Source organism: Trichechus manatus, unplaced genomic scaffold (genome assembly GCF_000243295.1).
Source record: "Trichechus manatus latirostris isolate Lorelei unplaced genomic scaffold, TriManLat1.0 scaffold00059, whole genome shotgun sequence".
Taxonomy (NCBI): domain Eukaryota; kingdom Metazoa; phylum Chordata; class Mammalia; order Sirenia; family Trichechidae; genus Trichechus; species Trichechus manatus.
In genome coordinates this window covers 4,357,380-4,376,280 of record NW_004443995.1, presented here as the reverse complement: position 1 = coordinate 4,376,280, position 18,901 = coordinate 4,357,380, and the positions used below count along the sequence as shown (strand labels likewise).

General features: G+C 39.8%; 1 protein-coding gene and 1 pseudogene across 10 annotated transcripts in view; one reads left to right on the top strand and one right to left on the bottom strand.

Moving 5' to 3' along the window:
* Nucleotides 1-18,901, bottom strand: part of FBXW7 (F-box and WD repeat domain containing 7) — a 257,163-nt gene that overhangs the window by 108,086 nt on the left and 130,176 nt on the right. The window lies entirely within an intron of this gene.
* On the top strand, nucleotides 7,489-11,176 carry LOC111821012 (ubiquitin-60S ribosomal protein L40 pseudogene; annotated as a pseudogene).

Genomic DNA, 18,901 nt, shown 5'->3' with positions numbered 1-18,901 from the left:
TTATCTTTGTTAAAGCCATCCACTTGTGGTATTTCTATTATAGCAGCATTAGATGACTAAGACACTGGTCAAGCTAATATACCATGAGCTGTGGATGTAATAATTTTTTTATGCAGGAGTTCTTGAGGCCAGAAAATTATTTTAAGTGTTCATCCAATGTAAAAAGGCTGAGGAAAGCTAAAAGTGAACAACATTAGTAATGGGACAAATGAAATTATCTCCACCTAATACCAAGTAATGAAATAATGCATTCATTACTTTGGTGATATTCCTGACAATGATGCATAATCTGAACCTAGTAATGAAGAAACAGACCAATCCAAATTAAGGGTCACTGTACAAAATGACTGATCTGTTATCTTCAAAAGTGTTAAAATCATCGTCTCAGTCATCTAGTGCTGCTCCAACAGAAATACCACAAGTGGGTGGCTTAACAAAGAGAAATTTATTCTCTCACAGTTCAGTAGGCTACAAGTCCAAATTCAGGGCATCAGCTCCAGGGGAATGATTTCTCCATCGGCTCTGGAGGAAAGTCCATGTCATCAGTCTTCCTTTGGTCTGGGAGCTTCTCTGCGCAGGAACCTCAGGTCCAAAAGACGCACTCTGCTCCCAGCACTGCTTTCTTGGTGGTATGAGGTTCCCATGTATCTCTGCTCGCTACTCTCTTTTATATCTCAAAAGAGATGGCATTAAGACACTAATCGTGTCAACCTCATCAGTATAACATCATCACAGTGATAGAATTTATAACACATGAGGAGATCACATATAATCTCATCATCACATCAGATAACACAATCATACAATACTGGGAATCATGACGTAGCCAAGGTGCTACACACATTTTTTGGGGGACACAATTCAAACCATGACAATCATGAAAGTAAAAGGTCAAGGAACTATTCCAGATACATGATAGATAAATGCAACACACGGTTCTGAATGGAATCCTTTTGTTATCAGAGATACTATTTGGACAACTAATGGGGTCTGAGGAATAGTCTAATATATCAGTGTTAACATCCTGATTTTAATGGTTGTATTATGCCTATACAGGAGAGTGTCATTTATAAGAAATACATACTCAAGCGTTCAGGGGTAATGGTGCATCATGTTGGCAACTTATTATTAAATGGTACTGGGTCAAATAAATTCTTAGCACTGTACTTAGAACTTCTCTGAATGTTTTTAAAGGGGGAAGAATCTGGACATCCTGGTTTCCATCACTTGTTACAAACTACCTTTGTCACCACTCATATCACCACAAAGTCCTGCTAAATAAGTCTCCCTCTTAAGTATCTCTACGATCAATCCCACTACTCTAGTACTGTTTAATTCAGAAATACCATCTGTCTCCCACCTGCACTATCTGAATAGCATCCCTATCTATCTCCCTATATTTTGTTTCCCACCCCTCTCATTGTGTATGCATAGAACATGGCAATATCAACACCCCATAGGCAGTTTCCAAACTTTTTACATGCCAAATCCTTCGCTCAAACGAAGGCAAAATATTAAACAGGAAAAGGAAGAGCTTATAAGGGGAGGGGACAGGGTAGTATGCAACAAGAACTGGCAACCTATGAGTGACTGCGCAGAACTTTTGAAAACTACTATTCTATACGATAAAATCTAAACTCCTAAGCACAAACCATTCATTATCTGGCCTCAGCCTCTTATCCAACTTCAATATATACCAGTTTGTCTTAAAGTGCACATTACCAAATAATACTGATCAACTTACATTCTTCCAATATGTTATATGCTCTCATATCACTGTACTTGCAAATGGTATTTCCTTCTCTTAATTTCTTTGACATTTCTTTACTCAACTTTTTCTAACACTATCTGGCAAAATAAGTCATGTTCCCTTCCTCTTCTATTCCTCCATGTTACAGAACTGCAGAAACTGTCAAGTACAGGTCTTGAATATAATAGCTTTCCACTCTCCCTTAAAAAACAAAAAAAAAGCAGAAAATAATGGTAGAACAGTCAGGAGAATTTTGGGGAATGTAGACAGTAAGAGAGAGCAACATAGTAACTATCAGGTTGACAAAGGTGTAAGTTGAAGCATTCAGGGCAGAATTGACTAACATATTATGAATTATCTCTTTTATATTACAGGAAGTAGAAAGGCCAGAAAAATGGACATGTTTGCTATTTCAAATGTCTTACCTTTAAATACCATGAAAAAACAGGAAGCACTTTTGTTTTTATCCTTTCTTTGATTTTATTTTAATTGACACCACATATTAAGTATACAGCACAATGCTGAGCTTTAAAACGCAGAGAGGGATACCCCCATACCTACACACAGACAATAAATAATAGGCACTTTCCACATTCAGGAAGTGATGCTGAACTGTCCAGTATCACTCTACTACTGTCCACATATTCTATTACCTCCTATAATTTCTAAAGGCATTAACTAACAAATATATAAAAATGGGGTAATTTTTCCATTTCCTAGAAAATATTTAATAACTTTTCTGGCAGACTATAAACAAAAAAGCATGTCCATCTTATTGTTACCTGGTACTTCTATTTCTTTTCCTTTCATGAAAGAGCTTAAAAAAAAAAAAAAAAAAAAAAAGGTTTGTGGTAATTTAAGACTGAAGACTACTTCTGAGAAAGCCCTATGACTGAGCAAATAGATCCTTCCTACAGGTCTCAGATAGAGCATTGCTCTCATCATAGTATCTAGGGAAGATATTATCAATGTCTGCATATAAAAGCTGAAATCTGTCTGACAAAGGACAGTCACTTAAGTCATTCCTGTATTCATTCATCATTCAAATATTGCTGCTATTAGTTGGGGCAGTCAGTTCTGACTCCCTGGGTGGCGCAAATGGTTAAGCGCTGGACTACTAGCCGAGAGCTTGGCAGTTCGAACCCACCCTGAGGTGCCTTGAAAGATAGGCTTGACAATCTAATTATCAAAGGTCAAAGCCTTGGAAACCCTATGGAGCAGTTCTACTCTATACACATTGGGTCGCCATGAGTCATGATTCAAATATTAATTGAGTAGAAAAAAAGGGTAAAAGATAGTTCACTATAAAAGATATAAAAAGGTTGATAAACACATGAAAAGATACTCAATAACATTAGCCATCAGGAAAATGTAAATTAAAACCAAAATGAGATACTACTTCTCATCAATAATAACTGCTAAAATTAGGAGGCCAAACAACACCAAACATTAGTGAAAATAGGAAGCAACTAAGACTCTCATACATGGCCGATGGGGATGTAAAATAAAAATAGCACCACCACTTTATTTGGTTTTCTACTCCTAGGTATTTACCCAAGAGAAGTGTCCACAAATAGGTTGGTACAAGAATGCTCATAGAATTACAGAAGCCTTATTTAGAACCGGCACAAACTAAAAACAACTCAAATGTCCATCAACAGAAGAATGGATAAATTGAGTTATATTCATATGATGGAATAGTATACAGCTATAAGAAAGAATGAATTTCTGATACAGACAACAACATGGATGTCAAAAACATTATGTTGAATGAAATAAGTGAAACACAAGAGTCATCACTGTGTGATTCCATTTACGTGATGTTTAAGAATAGGCAAAACTAATCTAAAGAGATAGAAACACAACAGTAGCTGCCTAAGGGTAGTAGGGAATGAGTGGAATGAGGATATGAAGGAACTTTCTGGAGTGAAAAAAATTTTCTATAACATCTTTATTGGTGTGTTGGTTACATGCTGTTGTTGCTACTGTTGAGCCGATTTCAATTCATGGTGACTCCATGAGTAGAACTGCTCCATAGGTTTTTCAAGGCTGTGTGTGACCTTTCAGAAGCAGATCACCATGCCTATCTTCCGAGGCACCTATGGGTGGGTTCAAACTGCCAGCCTTTCAGCTACTAATCAAGTGCTTAACCCAAAACTCACCTGTGCATTTTACTTTATATATAAACCCACTGCCGTCGAGTCGATTCCGGCTCATAGTAACCCTACAGGACAGAGTAGAACTGCCCCATAGGGTTTCCAAGGAGCGCCTGGTGGATTTGAACTACTAACCAAATGACCTTTTGATTAGCACCCGGAGCTCTTAATCACTACGCCACCAGGGTTTCCACTTTATATATAGTTTATCTCAATTAAAAATATATACATTAATTGAAGACAATGCAAAATCTCTGTCTTCTTTGACTGTCCTGCCATGAGCCTGTTAACATGCTGAAGAAGACTTCAGTGAGCTCTGTTCCCATTAGTTGGGACTTCTCCTTTCCTAATACCAGATATAACCACCTCAGAAAGCAAGAATAAAAGCCCAGGGAAGACTAATTTGTCCACTCCAATAGGCAAGGTGGCAGTTTTCCCAGATTCCCCAACTCCTGGCACTGAAGAGTTAGCACAGAGTTTACCATGAAACATTCTTTGGGAAGTTGAGAGAATTGATGAGTCCACAGAATATGACAGGCCCACAGAAGCAACTGTACTAGAAGGAAAAGCATTTGAAGCCCCTATCCCAAAGAGCTAATGACCACAGGAACAGAGAAAATCAGAATCTACTATATATCAAAATTACTCGGCATTTAAGGAAAGCCTCAACGCCATCACAATGAGTCACGGATCCAATTCTTTTTAGCTGTGGCCTCTACCCTGCCTCACTTATCATTTAACAAGAAGGTTTTGAACTTCAGAAGAAGCCCACCTCTGTAATACAGAATAATTACTGCCTATAGAAAACTAGTGAGTCTGTTTTTAAATAGGGTTCCCATCTTAGTAGTCACATTTTTAGCCTGTCTAACTAATGTGAAGGGCAAGGAGAAAATATTGTTCTCTTGTTATTGTTTTTCAAACTTTGGGAATCTTATTCTCATGTGCTTGGTGCCTCCTTTGTCCCCTCCCATTGGAAGGTTTCAGTGGGTGTGTATGCAATTAGAATGCAGGTATGTCCATGCTATTTCTATTCATTTCCTTCCCATTTAAAAAAAAAAAAAAAAAAAAATCCTGCCTGGATTTCTTTTCTTGCCCTCTGAGACAAAACAACTACCTCATTTAGATGAATATGCAAGAGAATCACTATTTACAGATATACCGTCAGAAACAATCTTTTCCATTTTCCTCTTCAAATTCTTGGCAGTAAGACTGAGCAGACATATTGGAGGGAGACACCGGTGACCACACCGTATTACACACAGTGTGGTTTCAGAAAATGTGTATTTGAATTGAAAAAGAGAAATATCTACACTCTACCATGGGCCAGGCACTAGGGATACGACGCTGACCAAGGATACAAGCCCTGGGCCCAAACAAACTACAGTTTATTGGCTATAAAGATATTTAAAAAAAAAAAAAAAAGATCATGAGAAAAACACCCATGAGAGTTAGTCCTTCGTAAGATATATACGGATGAGAAAAATTTCTAAAAGTTATCTAATTGTAATGGGTTGAATTATGTCCACTAAAAAGATATGCTCAAGTACGAATCCCTGCTGTGAATGTGACCTTATTTGAAAATTGGTCTGCAGTGCGATGGATCGCTTTTCTGTGGCCTTGGCAGCACAGTGGTTAAGAGTTTGGCTGCTAATCAAAAGGCCGGCAGTTTGAATCCATCAGCCACTGCTTGGAAACCCTATGGGGCAGTCTACTCTGTTCTATAGGGTCGCTATGAGTCAGAATCGACTCATTGGCAATGAGTTCGATTTGGGTTTTTCTAGCCAAGTGACTGGGTGGGACTGTGCAAATAAGGTAATTGTGGCCCACCAAGGGGACTGGTCAGTTTTGCCATCCTGCTGGGCTTAAAAAGACAGCCAATCCAGAGCAGAGAAAGGATCCCACCACCACCAAGAAAGAACAGCCAGGACCGGAGAACATACCCTTTGGACCCAGGATCCCTGTGCTGAGAAGCTCCTGGAACCAGGAGACCGAGAGAAAGAATGAGCTGTAACCCTGAAGACGGTGAAAAGCAGCGGCAGAGACCCAGCAGCCGGAGACAGCGTGGTGGGCTTCCCAGACCATGGAGCAAGAAAGCTGAGTCCTCTGGGACAGAGGCCGAGGGCCAGGCAGAGGACGCCTGTGAGCACAGCTGGGAAGAGGCTGTCCTGACAGAAGAACTGTATCCTAAGCATTCCTGAACCTGAATTGTAACTGTTATTTCCCTAATAAACCACATGATCTTGAGTATTGTCTGTGAATTCTGTGTGGCCACTGCAATGAATTATCGAACTCAGTGAAGTAGAGAATGCCATCTGGCGACGGGTTGGTGTCAGAGTTGGTAAAGAAAGCAGAGAGAGGAGGTATGTCTGACCTCCGCCTCATAGGAATCAGGCTTGGACTGTTGATCCTGCTTCTCCTTCCCCCTTGGGAAGTTAGATGAGGGGGTCAGACACTGCCCCACGCCATTTCTACAAGGTTCTTGCAGATATAACCAGTTAAGGATCTCAAGATTTAGGCGGGCCCTAAATCCAATGACTGGTGTGCTTGTAAGAAAAGGAGAGGACACAGAAACACACGAGGAAAAGGGCCACGTGAAGACAGAGACAGAGATTGGAGTGATGTTGCTACACCCTAACGCCAAGGATTTTCCAGAGACACCAGAAGGAAGAGGGAAGTAAGAATTCTTCCCTACAGATTTCAGAAGGAGCATGGCCCTGCCAACATTTTGATTTTGGAATTCTAGCCTCCAGAACTGTGAGAGAATTAATTTCTTTTGTTTTAAGTCACTCAGTTCGTGGTAATTTGTTATCATAGCCCTAGGAAATTAGTACATTAATTATAAGTAAAACCAGATAAAATAAATTTTATTCTAGCCTGACTCCATCCTCCAACCAATGTCTTTATATGTCAACACTATGGTGACTGAAAAAGCAAAAAAAAAAAAAAAAAAGGGGGGGGGCAAAAAAACACCCCCATCAAGAATATTAAAAAAAAAAAAAATCTGAAACATTAATCCTAATACCAGGAAACATTATAATCCACTTAAAGCTTTTTTTTTAAAAGTACCGACTAAGAGCTATTATTTTTTTTAAAATGATAAGATATATCATGATTTTCTTACAAAGATCTTCTCTATTTATATAGAAATAAAGCAACACTGTCATGATCAAATCAGTAAACTAAATCCCTTATGAAGTGATCTGTAATTTTTCAGACAAGAAATTTAAAAAATTTTTCAGGTTATAGAACAGGATTTCTGAACAAATCTAACAAGGCAAAAGTTGTAAAATACTCTCAAACTTCAAAACACCCTCAATTTCAGTACAAACAATGCTGTGTTGTACACTCAACCTAAAACTAAGAGGAAGCACTGTGGACTGGTCACAACTCAAATTCCTTATCACAATGAGGACTGCTTAAGCATTTTACCACTAAACTCAACCATTCAAATAACTAGGAAGACAATAACGGTGGTCACTGCTCTCCAAAAATCACTGGTTTTCAGATTTATTGGAAAGAATATTTCTTAGCTCTTCAAGTTTCTGGAAAGGATTCCTTCATTCTGAAGCCATTCCTTCTTGCCCAGACAAACTTCAGGCTCCAACTCAAAATAATAATAAGAAACGAGAAAGCTATAAAAATATGACTAATTTTTTTCACTGTAACAATTCAGCTAGTCAAGGTATAGATACCAAAATATTAACAGGAAAACTTATAGGTTAAGGAGTCTGTTTTTATATGCAGATTAATAAAAATGTTCCCACTGCATTCATTCAATCCCAATACACATTTAGAGTGCCCACTACAGACCAATGCTAGCTAGGTACTACTGAGCATATCTATCTATCTATTTATTTATTTAATACAGAACCCTAAGATTATCATTTCCATTTTACAAAAGAGAAAACAAACTAGAATTAAAGTCATTTTCCTAAAGGCTTATAGTAAGATAAATTCAGTACCATGTTTGAAATTCAGATTTATCTGAACCAAGGTTTATGCTCATTCCACTAAACCAAGCTGCCTTGCAGCATGGCATAATAAGGAAATATTGCAGCAGCAAGAGAAATAAAGCAAAACGCACAGACAACAATATGATACCACTGCAACTATCCCTTTTACATAAAAGTCCCTTCTTAAGATAGGGACTGCTCTCTTTTTTCCAGACCCCTAAACACTGCCTTTTCTTCAGTCAGAGCCACAGACGGTGGGTCCAAGCCCTGGCCAGCAACCCCTCCCCACATCCCCCACACCCCAAAAAAAGCTTTTAGGCTCCCACCTGCAAAGTAAAATAAATCATATGAGATTTGTACTAAGGTCTCTCCAGTACTACAGGGTTTCAGTAATTTGTACCACCTCCCTAATTCGTCCTCCACATCCAAAAACTCACGTACACACTCTTAATTGCTTTTGCTTATTAGTTAAAATGGAAACCCTGATGGTGTAGTGGTTAAGTGCTGCGGCTGTTAACCAAAAGGTTGGCAGTTCAAACCCATCAGATGCTCCTTGGGAACTCTATGGAGCAGTTCTACTCTGTCCTATAGGGTTGCTATGAGTCGGAATCGACTCGATGGCAATGGGTTTTATTAGTTACAAAATACCCTTAAAGCTATATTTGAATCTGTAAATGCAGCTGTATACCTACATTTGATTACAGTGCTCTGACAGTCTGAATTCATGAGATTTTAGGCAAAATAATGAAATCAAATTCTATGGACTCTAACCCCAAAAAAGCTATCCAACTTTGTCATCTTGCCTCCTCATCAATTCTCCATAACAAGGACATCTATTAGCTGTTAATTCAATCTTTTTGTGCCAGACCTTGCTAAATGTTTTACATACGAAACCTGATTTCATTGTCAAAATGAACCTCTGACATAGATTCTATTTCACAGATGAAGAAATGAGGCTCAGAAACTGTGCCACACTGCCTCTCAAACTCTATCCGTCTGAAACAAAGTTGCCCTTGTTAACCTCTACATTTCTGGATCACTCCCAGGGCAGTGGAAATCACACAGTAACGTCATCAAAGACATACCATTACCGGCCCCAGAAGAGCTAATGGTTTTGTATCTGAGGTAACAATAAAGAATATTAACATCAAAGAAAATTAAATTTAAAAAACAATTTCAGCACTATGTTAAAGCCAAATCGACAGTGAAACAGATAACAGAGACTGTAAAACATAGTGGTTAAGAGCCCAGGTTCAGTAGTTAGATGATGTAAATTCAAATCCTAATGTCACCACCACCTAGCTATGTAACCTGGGGAAAATTACTCAGTGTCTTTAAATCTCAGTTGCCTCACCTGCAAAGGAGGATTTTAAACTGTATCTCCATCTCATTTAATTACTGTATTAAGTGAGAGATGATGTATGCAAAATATAAAGATAGTGAGTATTTAATATGTTATTTTTATTAGCTAGTATAGAACCTTTTGTTACCAACTTCAAGAAGGCTTTAAAATAGGTTAGTTGGTCATGAGTAAGTATGATATCAGGAATGAGATCAGCAGTCGCTGTTGTTGTTGTTGTTGTGTGCTGTCCAGTGGACTCTGACTCATAACGACCCTACAGAACAGATTAGAACTGCCCCATAGGGTTTCCTAGGCTGTAAATCTTTACAGGAGCACATCGCCAGGTCTTTTCTTCCACAGAGCAGCTGGTGGGTTTGAACCGCCGACACTTTACAGACAAGCACTTAACCAGTGTACCACCAGGGCTCCTTTCTTATTTTCCAATACAGTAAATACCAACAGATACAACTCACATAACAAAATGCTTTTTGGGGTCCTCAATAATTTTTAAGACTATAAAGAGGTTCTGAGACCAAATGTCTGTGAACTGCTAGCCTGTCCAAGGTCCTACTAGCTAATGAATGTGGCAGAGCTGGATTTGAAGAGAGGTCTCAAGACTCCCGTGTTGTCTTTACTAGGCCATGAGCATGGCATAAGAAATATGTTCCTGAGCTCTCTCTCTTCAAGGAGGCAGCCAAGCGGCAGACGCAGAGATGCAGATCTTTGTGAAGATCCTCACAGGCAAGACCATCACTCTTGAGTTCGAGCCCAGTGACATCATCAAGAACGTCAAAGCCAAAATCCAAGACAAGGAGGGCATCTCCCCCGACCAGCAGCGTCTGACTGTTACAGGCAAAGAGCTGGAGGACAATCACACTCTCTAGACTACAACATTCAGAAAGAGTCCACCATGCACCTGGTGCCGTGTCTGTGCGGCAGCATCATCGAGCCTTCCCTACACCAGCTCACCCAGAAGTACACCTGCAACAAGATGATCTGCCGCAAGTGTTACACTTGCCTGCACCCCTGTGCTGTCAACTGCCTCAAGAAGTGTGGCCACAACAACAACCTGCGCCCCCAAAAGAAGGTCAAATAAGAGCCCCTCTCCACCAGCTCCCCTGCCTCCTGGTGGTGGCCTCCTCCCGAGCCCCACAGCCCTCAATAAAGTCTCCCTTTTGTTGAACTGAAAGAAAAAAAAAAAAAAGAAAGAAACATGTTTCTGAAAGGGTGTTGTAAATATTAACTGAGTTAACACAGTCAAGTGCTTACATTTGCACTTGACACACAACAGGCCCTCAATACTAGTCGCTGTGATGAGAGAGAACTGAATGGTCTGCTTAATACTTTCAGAACATGCAGCCTCTACCACCTGAGGAATACGTTTCATTTTTCGATTGATTTTATATTTTACAAAGTACTTCCTTTACTGAAGCTGAAGTCTCCCTTCCTAAAACTTCTACCTGGCATGACCTCTAAGTCCCCAGGTGGCACAAATGGTTAAAGGCTTGACTTCTAGACGAAGGCTGGCAGTTCAAGTCCATCCAGGGGCGCCTCAGAAGACAGGCCTGGTGATCTGCTTCCGAAAGGTCACAGCCTTGAAAACCTTATGGAGCACAGTTCTACTCTGATACACGTGGGTTTGCCATGAGTCTGAATTGACTAACAACAACATGGCCTCTTGGTTGCTACAAAAATGAAGATTAATCCTAAAACTGTCTAGCTTATTTTCCAAGCATAACTACCCCTATTTCATTAAATCATTCCTCACATGGTGTAACTTTAAACCCCTCAGCATCCTATTTGTCTTTTTCAAAGAGCTCCAACTGATTACTCGTCTGAAAGTATAGCACTCAAAACTAAAAATCCTCCAGGCTTGGTCTCGGCATCCATTGGGTCTTGGGCTCCCTTGTTCTGGATACCGTTGGTCTATTAACACAAACGGTTTTTCTAATTTTACAGAGCTCCCTATTCTATTATGTACACTGTTAGAAATAAGCATGACAACTTACTTTCTAAGATTTCTTGACTCTGTTCTCCCCCCCCCCCCACTCTTCCTTCTCTTTCCTCTGCCCCTATTCTGTGCAATTTTGATTCTGCTTCCATAGTTTCTCCTTAGTGTGAAGTTCTGTCCTGGAAAAGAGCCCTGGCAGGTCAGTTTTAAGAGTTCACAGGGGCTAGCCCCTATATTTCTTACTGAAATGCCAACTGAATTCCTCCATTACTGGAGTGGGCAAAACACCTACCAGTTTAATCTGCTAAGTGGCCAGCTGACCTTTCCACTGAATATCTCTCGGCTATTTTGGGGGTACTCCTGTTGTCAGGTCTGATCTCTCTTGTTTTCTTATGCTTTCTCCTATTCAGATACCGATACCATGCAGGTCTTGTGGCTGTTGGGGGTTTGTCTTCACCCAGTTGTATTTTGGGGTCTTAGGGATATGCTGTCATGGTTAATCACTGCCGATGGGTTTTTAGTTTTGCAACCTTGTTGCTCTGTTGCTCTGAATGGAGAGATTTAGAAAGATCCAAGAAACTCTGTTGATGTATTCTTTCCAGACTCTTCTTTAATAGAAGTTTTTAGCTAACTTTTTAAAGCAAACGTCCTTAAAATAGGGAGTGAACAAATATTTAGTAGTTTTGAGTAATTCAATACTTTGTTACTATTATACAGAGAAGGAGCCCTGGTTGCACAGTGGTTAAAGCATTTGGCTGCTAACCAAAAGGTCGGTGGTTCAAGCCCACCAGCTGTTCCACAGGAAAAAGATGTGATCTGCTTCCATAAAAATTTACAGCCTTGGAAACCCTTTGGGGCAGTTCTACTCTGTCCTATAGGGTTGCTATGAGTCAGAATCAACTCAACAGCAGTGGGTTTAGTGGGTTATACAATTTTTGATAAAGGAAACTATAGTTTTATAGACAAGTGATACTTTTTAGCTTATCTAAATGTTAATTGGTGAAAAGTAAATAGTAAACTTGTACAATATAACAGGAAGTCCTTTCTAAAGAGAAATTTCCTGTTAATTATGCAGGTGTCATCAGCGTCTTCTTTGACACCTCTGGTATAGGAAGGAGCAGTTAGTAAAGGGGACTGCCAGCTGTTCAAAATGTTATGGTAAAAGCAAATACAGATCATCCTGACAATATATAACCCCACAATTTTTTTTCCCTCAAAAGGTTTCTATTTTGTCCTCGTTGTTAAAAGATAAACTGCACTGAGTATAGAAACATGATAGACAGTTTTCTCTCAGCACACTGAAGATATTCCACTGTCTTCTGGCCTCCACTGTTGCTATGCGAAATTCAGACAAGTAACGATTTACTGTACCTTTTTACGTGAACTATCTTTTCTATCTAGTTGCTTTTAAAATATTTTTTGTTAGTCTGGCTGTTCTACAGTAACACTATGATATATCTAGGTATGAATTTATTTTTATTTATCCTGTTTAAGATTCACTGAGATATCTGGATAACTGATGTCTTTCAATAATTACGGAAAACTCACAGCCATAGTCTAACATTCAACTTTTAAATAATTTTTCGAACTCTAATTAGATGTATGTTAGACCTTTGCATTCTATTTTCTGCATTTCTTAACCTATTTTTGTTTTTTATTCATCTAGTTGTCTCTCAAGCTGTAGTCTTCCTTGGAACTTCATCTGTTGAAATTCGTTTTGAGTCTTGGGTTGAATTTACATTGCCCCAGACAAAACTCCGGTTTCCTTCAGCTAGTTGCCCAGGAACACAGTCACCTAGGTACAACTTTAACTTACTGCTTGAGGATTTCAGAGCTATAGAGTCATGTGCTAAGGCCTGCTTGTGGTTATAAATTCTTAGAGGGTGGGGAGGATACTGCTTTTCCTTTATCCGCAGCTAAAACTGAGACTGAAAGGTCTCTATTTGTGGGCAGTGGGTTTATTTTCTGTTCACCCATAGAGTAGAATCTTTTGGGCCCCGAGCATTTATGTCTCCTGTCAAGATACCCACCTTAAATGGCCTTAGAAGTTATCTCCTTATCTCCAGCTCTCAGAGAAGCCCTTACATTAGAAACCCAAAGTCTCCAGGTTTTGAAAAACTCCCAGGGCAAAGCTGGCTGTGCCCATTCTTACCTCCCAGGATCCCATTTTTGGTCACTGTGGATTTTCTTCTTTTCATGTTAGCACTGTAGTTGTGTGTGTGTGTGTGTGTGTGTGTTTGGCATTTTAGCTGTTTCATTTGAGAGTGTTTTTCATAGCATCTATTCGATATTTGCCATACTGCTAGGAACAAGAGTCCTAATTAACTCCTTATAGGATAGGAGCTGATGAGATCTTAGAAGATCTTAAAAAGAATATAATAGCTAAAGAGAGTCTTAAAGTGGCAACCTGGGGAGGAGTAAAAAAGAACCGTTACAAAAATGGCTGATTAAAGAAAGAGAGTTGAGATATTTACTTTGCTGGGCTTAAGGCTGAGTGCGGAGTACAGAATTGCTGGAAACGAGACCGATGGACTGGGAGACGATACTCAAGACAGACAGGGGCCAAATCTTGAAAATCTCTGTGTGTCATAATAAGGAAGGCAAACTAGAGACTGGGAATCATGAAAAGGTTATAAGCAGGGAGCTTACACTGTAATATCTATGCATTAGAAACATTATTCTGGCAGTAATGAAGAAAAGCATTTAAGGGGAGAGACGGAAGAATAGTCTTGCGTCTTAGTCATCTAGTGCTGCTATGACAAAAATACCACAAGTGGATGTCTTTAACAAAGAAACATTTATTCTCCCACAGTTTAGGAGGCTAGAAGTCCAAATTCAGGGTGCCAGCTCCAGGGAAGGCTTTCTCTCTCTGTCAGCTCTGGGGGAAGGTCCTAGTCATCAATCTTCCTCTGGTCTAGGAGATTCTCAGCACAGGGACCCCAGGTCCAAAGGACATGCTATTCTCCTGGCTCTTGTTTCTCGGTGGTATGAGGTCCCCATGTCTTTCTACTCGTTTCTCTCTTTTATATCTCAGAAGAGACTGGCTTAGGATACAATCTAATCATTAATATAACTGCTGCTAATCCCACCTCATTACATCATAGAGGTAGGATTTACAAAACAGGAAAATCACCTCAGATGACAAAATGGTGGACAATCACACAATACTGAGAATCATGGCCTAGCCAAGTTGACACACATTTTTGGGAGACACAATTCAATCCATAACACCTTGCTATTCAAAACTTGGTCTTTGACCAGCAGCACTGGCATCACCTGGGAGCTTGTTATTCAGAATCTCAGCACAGTCAGTGACATTTTCTAGAAATTAGCCTCCCACTCCTTCTCTCCCCCTCACAAGGGTAACAACCATCATGACATTTAACACCACAGATAAATTTTGACTGCTCTTAAACGCTATATAAATGGAATAATAAAGTTTGTACTTCTAGGTATGTTTTTTTTGCTCAGCAGTGTATTGGTAAAATTCATCTATGCTGTTATCTATACTTTGTTCATTTACATTCTTATTGTTGAATGATTTTCCACTGCAAAAAAATACTAGCTCTACCTCTGACTGGCATTTGTGCAGCACAATTAAGTTTGATAACCACTGTTGTCTATCATTTGGAAAAATCTGTAATCTTGACATGCTTAGCAAGATGATAATCTATCCTATTTTTCCAATCTAAAATTTTGAAAATTACTGTTGTTTAATTACTATTGACAATTTACAGGGTTTTGGCTTCCTACAGTCTGAATAGCTCAATTAGTGAATGCTGGAGCAATTAGTGCCTTTCCTATATGAATTAGAGCACTAAGGAATCAAATAGTAAAAAGGGGGAAGCATTTCTTCAAAAATTATTTCTGCTAGTACCTCCAAAAAATTAATAGATGAAGGCACTGAGTATCAACAGCCGCTAATACCATAAAAGAAGGGACAACAGACACTATGTGACTCCGAATGAAATAACACACCACCTCCTATCATCTTGCCAAAGGAATCAAACCAAGTCTGATAAAGCTTCTGGATCTGGCAGCTAGCCTGCAGGAAATAAGGAGGATATCACTGTGCAAAACTGCACTACGCTGGACTGCATGATGAGTACACAATCAGCCAAATCCAGACTATGTAAAACTCTGCAGGTCAAACAGATAAATTTTAGGAAAGAGATAGAGGTAAACCCATAGATTAAAAGAGACTTCCAGACAACATGGTGCTGTAGTCAGAAGCACCATGCCATCCCTCTGCAGCAAAGATCAGAAAAACTAAGTCAAACAAAGTCACACATCAAGCCTGAAACATTAAGCAAAAAATGAAGAAATAAAGAGCTCAGCCAAGCACCGAATGGAATAAAAAACTGACCGAGAACAGACAGTGAGGAGTGATATATGCAGAGGTCCCCTATCAGCTACCACAGCATGGACCCGCCATCTTGGAGTCCAATCTGAAATCAGTGAACAGGGGGTACGAGAAAGCAGCTTCACGGAGCTTCCAGCAGGAGACAGAACCACCAGTAACCAGCGATATAGGCTTTCCCATTCCTCACCCTTCTTCACCCCCACTTAGCCTCCTCTGCTTCCTGCAGCCACAGTCTCTTGGACGAGAAGTACCCCGGTGTTGCCTGGATTCCACCCACCCGCACTGGCCGGCTCCCTGAGTGTCTTTTGTTGGCTGCTAGTGTTGCTTTTTTTCCACTTCTTTAGACTTCTTCCTTACCTCTCACCACCTCCCACTCCTTTCTCTCAAATACCTGGCTCCGTGTGCCATCTTTGCTTCTTCCGGAAAGGCTGCAAAACACTGCTTGACTGTGAAACCACTTCCCAGCCAGTGCCACCATGCTGGTAGGTCCCCTGGGGATTTTTGTTTGTTTGCTCTGATTTCTGTTTTAATTTGTTTGTTTTCTTTTTATTTTCTCAGCCTGGGAGCCCCTTCTAGTCAGGCAGTACCACGGGCTTGGAAGCTACTCCCTTACTCTGCACAGACGCACAGGGACATCCCTGGGGGCATTTCTTTTTTCTTGCAGTTTTGGTTTTGGTTTTTTTTGTTCCTTTGTTTTGTTCTCTTCTCTCTCTTATTTCCTTTTTGTCTTTCTTCATTTCCAGTTTCTCAATTTATTCATTTTTTCTTTTACCCTTTTTCCTTTTTGTTTTTCCTCATTTCTCAGTCTCTCATCTCTCCACTCAAATAGCAAGCTCCCTTAGCACTCTTTTTTGTTTGTGTGTATGTTTTTGGCTCCTGTTCCTCTCTCCTCTCTCTCCCCTTTCCCATACCCATCTTAGCTCCACACATCACAATCTACCCCTTCCTTTCTGTCTACCTGCACCGCGTGTTGAACATCATGCCCCCAAACAGCACAGGCACGGCCTACTGGAACCTGCCCTGCACTGATTCCCAGTCTGCAATGCCAGCCCTGGTATGTGCCACGAACAACCCATCCCAGCAACTCCCTTTCAGCTGGACCTGCCCTGCTGTACCATACCTCAGTGACTGACCCTGCCCACTGGAGAAGGAGGTTAAAAGTATCATGCCCACAGATGAGCAAACAACAAAGAACACACAGCCCGCCAGCCAGATATAACCAAACAAAACAAAAAGGTAGCATGAAACAAACAAATCTACAATCAATAAACGAGGAAAATAACCACTGAATGCCCTGAAGACAGCAGACAACATCAAAACATTTATAAAAACAGGACAGGAAGGTTCCAGTAGGCGTCCAAAATAAAACACAGATGACCTTCCAGTAGAAAAAAAGGCACTAGACCTAACTGACAGGGAATTCAAATCCCTAATATTCAGAATTATCCAAGAGTTGAAGCAAAAAGCAGACAAAAATGAGGAAAAAATAGGCAAATTCATGGAAAATACAGCCAAAAAAATGGAAGAATTCAAGAAATTAATACAGGAACAAAATGCTAAAATAAATTCACAACTAGAAACCATACAAAAACAATTAGAAATCCAAAAGATAAACAAAATTTCAGAAATGGACAGTGTCATAGAAACGCTGAGGAGCAGGTTTGAAATGATGGAAGACAGGATCAGCGAAACTGAAGACAAACACTTGGATACAACTTTGTTTGAGGAAAAATCAGAAAAAAAGAATGAAGAAAAATGAAGAAACCCTAAGAATTATGTGGGATACAATCAAAAGCAAAAATCTGCAAGTGATCTAAGCTCCAGAACAGGGGAGAAAACAGAAAACACAGAAAGGATCACTGAAGAATTGCTGACAGAAAACTTCCCCAATATCATGAAAGATGAAAAGCTGACCATCTGAGAAGCTCAATGAATCCCATATAGGATAGACCCCAAAAGAAAATCACCAAGGCATATCATGGTCACACTCATTAAATCCAAAGACAAACAAAGAATCCTGAGAGCAGCTCGAGAAAAACAAAAAGTCACATACAGAGGAGAAACAATAAGACTAAGCTCGGATTACTTGGCAGAAACAATGCAGGCAAGAAGGTAATGGGATGACATATATAAAATCTTGAAAGAAAAAAACTGCCAGCCAAGAATAATATATCCTGCAAAACTCTCATTCAAATATGATGGTGAAATTAGGTCATTTCCAGATAAACAGAAATTAAGGGACTATGTAAAAACCAAACCACACTTACAAGACTTATTAAAAGGAGTCCTTTGATCTAAGAACAAACAATATCAGACCACAGGCTGAATCTAGGACACAAGATTGTATTAGCCAGATACCAACCTAGGAAATGAACTCCTAAGGACTATGCAAAACCAAAAGGATTACAACAGGGAACCAGAGAGATTAATCTGTAAATGACAACAGCATCAACACAATAAAAGAGGGAATAAACGGTGTAGGCATAGAACCTTCTAATGGAGAGGAAGACAAGGTGATACCAAGTAATAATAGATGGGTTCAAATCTAGGAAGATAAGAGTAAATTCCAAGGTAACCACAAAAAACGTTAACAAATGTACTCATCAAAATAAAGAACAAAAACATAAAGTCTCAGTAAAAACAAAACCTACAAAAACAGAAGAAATGAAAAAAAATCCACAAAACAAAAGGAACTCAGCACAGAGAAGTAAGAGCAACATAGAAAACATCAGCACCACAAAAAAAAAAAGCACTACAAAGTGCAATCCCACTCCTAGGAATATATCCTAGAGAAATAACAGCTGTCACATATGCATACCCATATTCAGTGTAGCGCTGTTCACAATAGCAAAAAGATGGAAACAACCTAGATGCCCATCAACAGATGAATGGATGACCAAACTGTGGTACTTACACACAGTGGAGTATTATGCCAGGATAGAGAAGAATAATGAATCTGTGAAGCAACTCATAACATGGATGAAACTGGAGGACATTATGCTGAGTGAAATAAGTCAATCATAAAAGGACAAATATTGTATGAGACCTCTACTGTAAAAACTCATGTGAACGTTAACACACGAAAAGGAACAATCTTTGTTGGTTACAAGGGATGGGAGGGGTGGGGGGGGACGACTACATAGACAATAGGTAAATGGTAACTTTGGTGAAGGGTACAACAGTACACAATACTGGGGAAGCCAGCACAACTTGTACAAGGAAAGGTCATGGAAGTTCCGCAGACACTTCCAAACTCCCTGAGGGACTGAATTGCTGGGCAGAGGGCTGTAGGGACCATGGTCTCGGGGAACATCTAGCTCAACTGGCATAACACAGTTTATAAACACAGTGTTCTACATTTGGCCTTGGTGAGTAGCGTCTGGGGT